Below are 8,704 nucleotides of genomic sequence, written 5' to 3' on the forward strand. Positions count from 1 at the left end.
CTCAGGGTGATGCGCGCATGGCGCGCGCGCACGAGTTAGACCCCGGCCGGGAGCCCCCTGCTCCCGGCCAAAATTCATTTGGCAACCCTAGTCTGGGTTGGAAAATACCTTCCCCTCCCCACAACAGACACCCTATGAGGTAGGTGTGGCTGAGAGAGCTCTTGACAGAAACTGCTCTTTTTTCAAGTACAGCTCTTATCAGAGCTACGGCTTGGCCAAGGTCATCCAGCCATGTGCAAGTGGAGGGGTGGGGAATCAAACCCGGTTCTCCCAGATTAGAGTCTGCACACTTAACCACTACACCAAACTGGCTCTTATCTCTATCATTATAAGAGAATGACATCATGCCAAGGGCAGAAACATCCACTAGGATTCCCTGATATGGCCTGCACCATGACACCTGATATGGGTAGGTGGAAATCCCCCAAACATCATCACTGCTAGGAAAGCATGGCTTTTCCATCCTCATGGCCTGACTGACTAGCAAAGGACAGAGTGGGATGCAGAGTGGGATGACAATCTTGCAGCTGAAGGAGCTGGTTAAGAAAGCTCCACTCTCTCTCTGTCACTTGCACACATTAATGACACAGCAGAGGGGTGGGTTAAAAGTATTTCATTCAATGTTTTGACTTCTATCTTTTTCAGTAAGAATGAATGAAGGACTGGGAGCCAAGCTGACAGGTTTTGGAAGACTGAGGATCTAATTCTCAGGGGAAAGGCATCAGCAAAAGAGGAACTGGAGGATTAGATGAGAACAATGTATTGTTCTGTAAATTGATGTTTTAAATTCATTAATGTTTTGTCATTCATTTATTTACTTACATTATCATTTAGCATATGACTGCATCCTTCTAGGTACTTGACCTACTTTCTTGTAATGCTTTTTAGCTGCGTATTTTTAGACAGATATAGATGGATAGATATAGTTATCTATATTCAGTTCATTTCTAACTTTACTTTGAATTTAAATGTTGAAAAACATTTTACTTAGGGTTTTTTTTTTAATTAGCTTTTCAGTCAGGCCATGGCAAAAGGCAGCCAGTGTTGAAATTACAATGTGAATCCTATATTTAAGAGGTAATCTTGACCATGAGCATCATGTCCCAGTCCTCTTGAAAACCTTATCTGGGAATCTATATTCCCAGCTGAGTTGCTATTGATGTTTCCCACACTGAGATGTGGAGAATGATAAATTCTTCAAGATTTTCAGAGAAACACACATAACCATCAAATCCAGAGCAATTAATGCAATAATTAAAATGATGAATAATTAAAATAAATCTAATACTGACATATAAGTAAATACTTGCATGGAACAAAACATACTTTGGAAATTCTGGATAATTAAAAAAAGGTTGAACTGGTTCCTGTGAACTCTTATCTGGTGGGTTACTATTTATTTTCTCCTCAATCAGAATAAACCATTTTTCTCCAACTCATTCATCTTGAAAACCTAATGTTTTTTCTTCTGTTTATGAGTAGCAGCAAGCTTGGCACCCATCAGCAATACAATAGTAGCCTGGATCCAGTCACACAGTTAAGAAAACTGAAATGCCCTTAAGTTTTTTTTCTTAAGAGAAGGCAGCAAATTTAGCTCATTCCTCCTGACAATTTTTTCCAGAGGGTCAGAGGATCTTCAAGGACAACATGGGGGGGGGGCTGCAGTAGGAGGGGGGAAATGAGCAAAAATCATCACACCTTCTTAAGAAAACTTAAAAGCAATGTTTTCTTAACATTTTGATCCAGGCCACTAGTTCATTATGAAATATATTTTGTTCATTTAACCAGATGAAGCACTAATAATATAACATTGTTATATTTAACATTGCCTTCAACAACAAATATAACATTTATTGGAACTGGGCAAGCATCCCCTAAATTTGCATCTTTGGTGCATGTCCACCATATATGAAAGAAAGTTTCTATAGTTCCCCCCATATCTAAATGGTCTATTATGACTTATAAGTTGCAACCTTATTAAAATTAGGTAGCAGCATGCTTGGAAGAGTTTTCCAGTATGCCACAATATTGAAATGACTAGAGTAGGCTTTCTGCATCTTGATCCAAGGGATTTAGTTCACTTGCTTTTCTAAATCAGTGCTGCAATTCATGGAGTAACTTGCTGCCTACCATGTGGATTTTTAAATCTTTTGCTGTCAACCATTTTGCAGACAGATCAAGCTGTGTTCCAGATATTCATAAGTTTGTGAAACACTGAATAACAGTATAGCTTATTTATGGTGACAGTTACCCACAGGTTTGCCAGACCCCAGGTCTGGGTGGGGGTTCCCCTACTTCTGGGGTTTCAATCTGCCCCCACTAAGCTGGTGGGTGGGGGAAGCTCCACCCCCCGAGAGCAACCTCCTGCCCAGCCACCCCTCTCCCTCCCCTCCTGCCTGATTTAAAGGACTGGTCGGTGGGGACCACGTGGTCTGCGGACCAGCTGGACGGCCCTTTAAATCCAGCAGGAGGGAGGGAGGGGGAGGTCGCGGGTGCAGGCTCTGCTGATAAAAAGACCCCACCCCCGGAATGCCCCCCCAATCCCTCTGCCAGAGTGAGGAGGGGACCTGGCAACCATAATTACCCATATTAAATTAAACTCACTAGAATGGCCTACAATTGAAAAAAGTCTTGCTTCTGTCAGGGTCACAGATAAATTTGCATGCAAACAAACAGGCTAAACACATGAGTCAAGTAAAGGCCAATTCCTACCACCCATTTGGGGTTGCACTGGGTTGAAAGACATAAAAGTCACACATATGCCCAGTCATCTGAGCAGTGCAGCATAAGCTCAGATCCCGGGAGGTCTTGGGGGGATTCTTGGCAAGATGCCGTACAGGCATGGCTGTGCCAGAGAGAAAGCTGGCTGCTGTTCCTACTCTTTACTTCTTCTTGCTCACTTGCCTGGGCCAAAGAGCAGCAGGTGTAGCTCATCGTCTCTCTTTGGTGGCTGCCTGCTGATGCTGCTCCTAGTAGCCTCCATGGCTGACTTGGGCAGGGGAGTGAACCGTGGCATACACAGTGAATGCTGTCTGTCCTCTGGCAATTTGACAAAATAGGAGAGAAGAGGAGCCAGTGTCTCTAACTGTGGTGGTAGTACGTATGCCAAGGGAGAAAGGAGAGATGGGAGGCCTAGGCATTCCAGGAGGTCCAGCGTGGCTACTTCCACTATCCAGAGGGAGGGAGAAGGCAGGCCATGACTGCTTCCAGAGCCCTGGGGCCAGTGGTGCCTTCCCTGATGCCCGCCCCACTCTGATCTCTGTGGAATCCTTCTTAGGGATTTTGCAGGTATATGTTTTTTTCCCCCTCATTACCAAGTATAAATTGCATGCTCATGGTATCACTGTATCGGTGTGGGGGGGAAACATAGTGACTCTGTTGTGTGAACACTCATTTGTTCAATTAAATCCATGGAAAAGATAAGGCACTCAGCAAACTTTCCACTTCCCCTTTGTATTCCTTCAATTGGCATGCTCTGAACCCATTGCCCTACTACGGAATAAGGGTTTTAGTAGGGCCCTTCCCCTCAGGGTCTGTATATATGGGCAGCTGATGTGTTTAACAGTTTCCTTATTGCCTATTAATGGCCTTTAATGCACCCTGGACCTCTAAAAAAATTGCATTAGGCTTCCTTCTATTTAAAGTTCTTGCAGTTGGCTTGCACTTATTCAAATCAGATTTGCAATTCTCCACAGCTGGCTGCTGGTTTTCCGCTTTGCAGACTGCTGAGCTGTTTATATCACAGTATGATGTTTCTATTAGGGGACTGCATAGGACAAAATGGAATTGTTCCCATGCAGGCAAGACTTTCCCCCCCAGGTTGCAGACAATGATGGTGAACAGGGAAAGCCACATTGTAGGGTTGCCAGGTTGGATTGACCCGGGGAGGGACTTTCCGGGCATTGGGGGGGGGGGATGTGCAACGTGTGCATGACGTAATGACAACACATGGAAGTGACATCATCATTTCAACAACGTTGCGCAGTGACATTCTGGTATTTTGGGCTAAACTCTATGGCAATGGGTGTCTTACTTAGATACCACTAATCAGATTAGTGACTAATTAGTGGCTGATCTAATTAAAGGAGAGAGAGAAAAGTGGGAAGGAAAATTGACTTGAGTGTAATACTTAAAATATATAAGCTATATTAAACTATTGTACCAAGGGAAGAACAAGGCTGCCTTTTTAAACATTCACTTGGGAACAAAGAGAGAACTGAGGGAGAGCAGAGCTGCACCTTATGCAGGGGTCATATGGGGGGGGGACGCGGGGGGACGCCATCCCCCCGGGTGAGGTGCGGGAGGGCGGGGCCTGGAGCTCCCTGCTGGTGCCCGCTGGAGGTCGCCGCCGGCTGTGGGGAGGACACACTTCCGGTGATGTCAGGGGGTGTTGCATATGCTAATGAGTTATGCTAATGAGTCCCCCTAGCTCTTTTTCTACGAAATGACCCCTGACCTTATGCCTTTATGCCCCTGAAATCCACTGTCCCTTCAGTGTGGGTATGAAAACTGTAGGGGTATTTTAGGGGTCCAGGCCTCTACCAGGGATCCCCAACTCCATTAGGGTTCTTTTCTATGGGCGGGTGGAGTCTGGCTAGGGAACTCAGAGAACAGAAACACAGTGAGAACAGTTGCCTTAAACTAAAAGAATTTATTAACTCTAAAACCATGCACAAGTAAAACTTAATAGCGTATATTCAATATCATACAGAAAAATCCCAGTTCCTTATATAGTATACACTTCAGAAAGAACAAGGAGTTCCTGGACTGTGGACCAAGACCTCACTCAAGCCTAGGTGGAGTGTTGGCCTTCTTTTTATTCTCTTTTCAGCCAATAGGAATCAAGGGAGGAGTCAATTAAAAATATACCAACTTGCCAAATACCAGCCTAAGTTGCTAGAATGAACTTTTGCCCAGAAATATTTTATTAACTGCGATGTCAAAAAAGACCTACACAGATATGTTTAGGCTTTAGAACATGGCACTTGGAAGGCCGTGGAATGTAAATTCAGGCAAAGATTCATCTACAGGGCAAAGCTTTAGTTCAGGGGTGTCAAATATGCGGCCCGGGGGCCAGATCAGGCCCCCGGAGGGCTTCTATCAGGCCAGCAGTGGAACTGGCTGTCTTCTGCTTCTTCTTCCAGTTCTGCTGCTGCTGTGTCATCATAGGTTTGCAGCTTACAGATACACACCTGAACAGCATACTCAAGATTGCAACAGCACAGACATATTGATGCAATAATTCAGAGCAAGAGGTGTCAGTTATCAGACACTGTTAAATAAACAAAATATTGCAAGAGTGCTATATGTTTTAAGCATGTTTTTATTTTAAATAAAAAACATTTCTTTTTGTGTCCTTTATAAAGTTTATATCTCCGCTACCTGGCGTTACATTTTATGACACACATTGCCCAGCCCAACAAGTTCTCATCTATGTCAGATCTGGCCCTCATAACAAATGAGATTGACACCCCTGCTTTAGTTTCTACACCTAGGCTGCCAGCAAAAGAGCAAAGGCTTATGGGATTTTTGAACCAAGAAACCAAAGTCAGTTATATCAAAACCTACATAGCATAGAAAAACAAAAAGGCCCAGGGTCATTGAACCCCAAATTCTGCCACAAAAATCCGTGCCCTCATCTACCCCACCCCACCTCCAGGGAGACCCGGCCTGGTGTCCTCCTCCTGGAGGGGCTGGCCTCACCCCTGGTCTGCTGCCTCCATCAGGAAAGACCAGCAGCCTGTCAGCCTCTTTATTGCTATAGAGGAGTGGAGAAACTGGCTCCATGGTCAGCCGGTCTCCGGACTCGCAGGCTGGCTCTGCCCAGTGAGACAAGGGCTGGGGCTGAAGCAGCAGCGCCACCTTCCCTTCCTGCCTCCCCATGGCGCTGCTGGGGGCCGGGCTGCCAAGGCTCTTCTTTAGCCCCCTCCCTCCCAGGCACAGAGTGAGCTGGAGGCTATGCACAGCCTCATGCTCTGCTAGCTGTGGGCTTGCTGCCGGCTGTGGGAGCAGCACTGGGGTGGGCCATTCCACTTGCTGGTCGCCCCAGGCTCCCAGGGGCAGGGAGGGACCAGGAGGGGAGGGGCAGGGGAAATTCAGGAGGGGGTGTCACCCTCAATCAATATCAATATCTATATTACTCTTTGTGGCCATGTGTCTAATTTTGCAATTTTATATTTACACACACTTATGTATGTACACCAGTATAGGATACACTTCTTACATCTGATGAAGTGGGCTGTAGTTCATAAAAGCTTCATGCCACAATGATTCTTTAGTAAGTAAATCAGAAAGAAATCCATTCCAGTTTACCCTTGTAACTTTACCTAGTACAAAAGCATGGGCAAAGTGGGTTATATAGTGGTGCTGAATGAGAAGTACTGGGACCGGTTTTGCTGACATTAAAAGATTCCATCATTTGTCATATAGTAAAGTAGCCTTTACAAAGGGATATTAGACCTCCCACCAAAACAATACTAATGATAAAAACCCAGTGCCTGAACTAGGTGTTCTAAGTTCTTCTCCACATATATAAGTTATATAACCACTAAAATTGATTAATGTACCATTACCATGCATGTAAAAGGTGGAGAAGGGGGGGAAGCATCCTTTTACTACTTAGTTAGATCATGGGAAAATATTAACTCCCCCTCTTCTGTTCATAATATTAACAAAGGTTTGCTACCATAGTACTATTAAGTACATTCTAAGTTGCCAAGCAGGATAGGGGGGAGACGGAGTTGAGACCAAGACTTGAATATAAGGAGGGGGGGAACACAGAAAAATTAGCTGGAGGGAAAGAGAAATTAATGAAAAAAGTGTGGAAAAGAAGGAGCCAAGGTAAGGAAAAGAGAGGGAAATATTGTTGTTTTTTTCTTCCTGCAACAAACTACCACTTTGCCAGACCACTCTGGGGAAGCCAAACTATGGAGCTGGTTTCAAGGAAAGGAACAGGAAAAGGATAGACTGCTAGAGACAAAAGACCTTGTTAGCAGGCTGTGGGCTGGTAATTACTATAGCGGCCATCAGCCTGCTCCAATGCTGACTTGGTTGATAGGCTTAGCATGATCTGTTAGGCAAGTTTGCTTCAGTCTTGCTGAAAGAACTCTGGTCCATAGTCAGAGTGCCTTTCACTGTGCTCAGAGTTCCCTGTGCCTCTAGTGGCTGCAGGTAGAACTGCACTATAAGTAAAATAAATTCAAAGGCATTTGGTTAGATGCAGCATGACACTGGCTTCAGGGACCCTCCAGATGACTTGGACCACCAGAACTTTGTCCCCCCAATCCCCCCCTCAGTGGCCCTGACTGGAGTCAAATCTAGTTGAATAGTTCAGTTTTGTATAGTTCGTGGAATGCCAGGAGAATGGCAGTCTTCCTGACTTCCTGGGGTAGGCCGTTCCATAAGATGGGGGCCACAACAGAGAAGTTGTGCGTACAGGTAGTTGTTGATTTTGCCCATTTGCAGAAAAACCTTGGCCCCGGTCACACGGAGTATTAGGCACACTAGAGAGATGGAAGATAGGCGGATTTTCCAGGCGCGATCTCACCACCACATCTGGGAAGCGTAGAGCTCCCGTGGCTCACCCGAGGCTTCACTCCGAAGATGCACTGTAAAAAACTAGTACCTCTGAGGTACTAGTTTCCGGAAACCGTGGGGCAAGGGCGGGCGTCAGATCATGTTTCCGGTGTTAGCTCGTGGCATCCGGCGCCCGCCCATGTCCCGTCGCGAAAACTTTTTTTTGTCAAGTCTCCATGGGTGCGCACAAGCACCCAACGGCGCATGCGAACACTTGGGTTAAAAAAACAACACAACCCCCGCGGCGCCGCTTCTTTACCGCGCCGCAGGAGTGAGGTATGATTGGCACCTCCCCCAAACCACGGGACGTCGGCGGGATGTCGGGTGGGACGTTTGATCCGGCTGCCGCACGGTAGTTCACTCCGGGGCAAACAGCCACGCCTCCCCCCCGCTATATTCGGCCCGTGTGACCGGGGCCCTTATTGTTCTAAAATAGGTTCTCAGTATACATTGGTAGTTGTGCATTGCATGGTGCCTTAGTGTTCATGTCATGTGGATGCATTAACATGCTCACAAGATGTTCCCATTCCTCTATCTAAAGTCAGCTTCCAGATACTCTGGGAAGGAAACCAAATCCTGTCAAACAGCAACTGTAGCAACTCATGTAGCAACTGGCCACTCATGGGGAGGGTGGTATATAAACATCATCATCATCATCATCATCATCATCATCATCATCATCATCATCATCATCATCATCATCAGTTAGTAGTAGTAGTAGTAGTAGTAGTAGTGATGATGATGATGATGATGATGATGATGATGATGTTAAAACTATTCAGCAAGGCATCTTCAAAAGGAAATAATAGAGATGGTGATTTATCAGAAGCAGGTATCTGAAAAGAGGGACTGGCACTGGTAAATATAGATGGAGCATATGCTTTATATAGTTAGATACTTGAGTGAAGATGCACATGAGCTAGTCTTCTCCTTTGTCCTCTTTCTCTTTTAATTGCTTTTGTTTGTCTTCTCTGCAGTAAAAGTTTCCGTAGCAACTGCCTTTTCCTCTTGCAAGTGTGTGTGTGCGTGTGTGTGGGGTTTGGGTTTGAAAGACGACTTTGCTGGGTAAAGATGCTAAACAGGATGGAGCCCAATAAAAAACAATGATCCCAGGCAGGCTTATTTCCCT

Source organism: Gekko japonicus, unplaced genomic scaffold, assembly GCF_001447785.1.
Source record: "Gekko japonicus isolate JY-2015 unplaced genomic scaffold, Gekko_japonicus_V1.1 scaffold498, whole genome shotgun sequence".
In the NCBI taxonomy this organism is placed as follows: Eukaryota; Metazoa; Chordata; class Lepidosauria; order Squamata; family Gekkonidae; genus Gekko; species Gekko japonicus.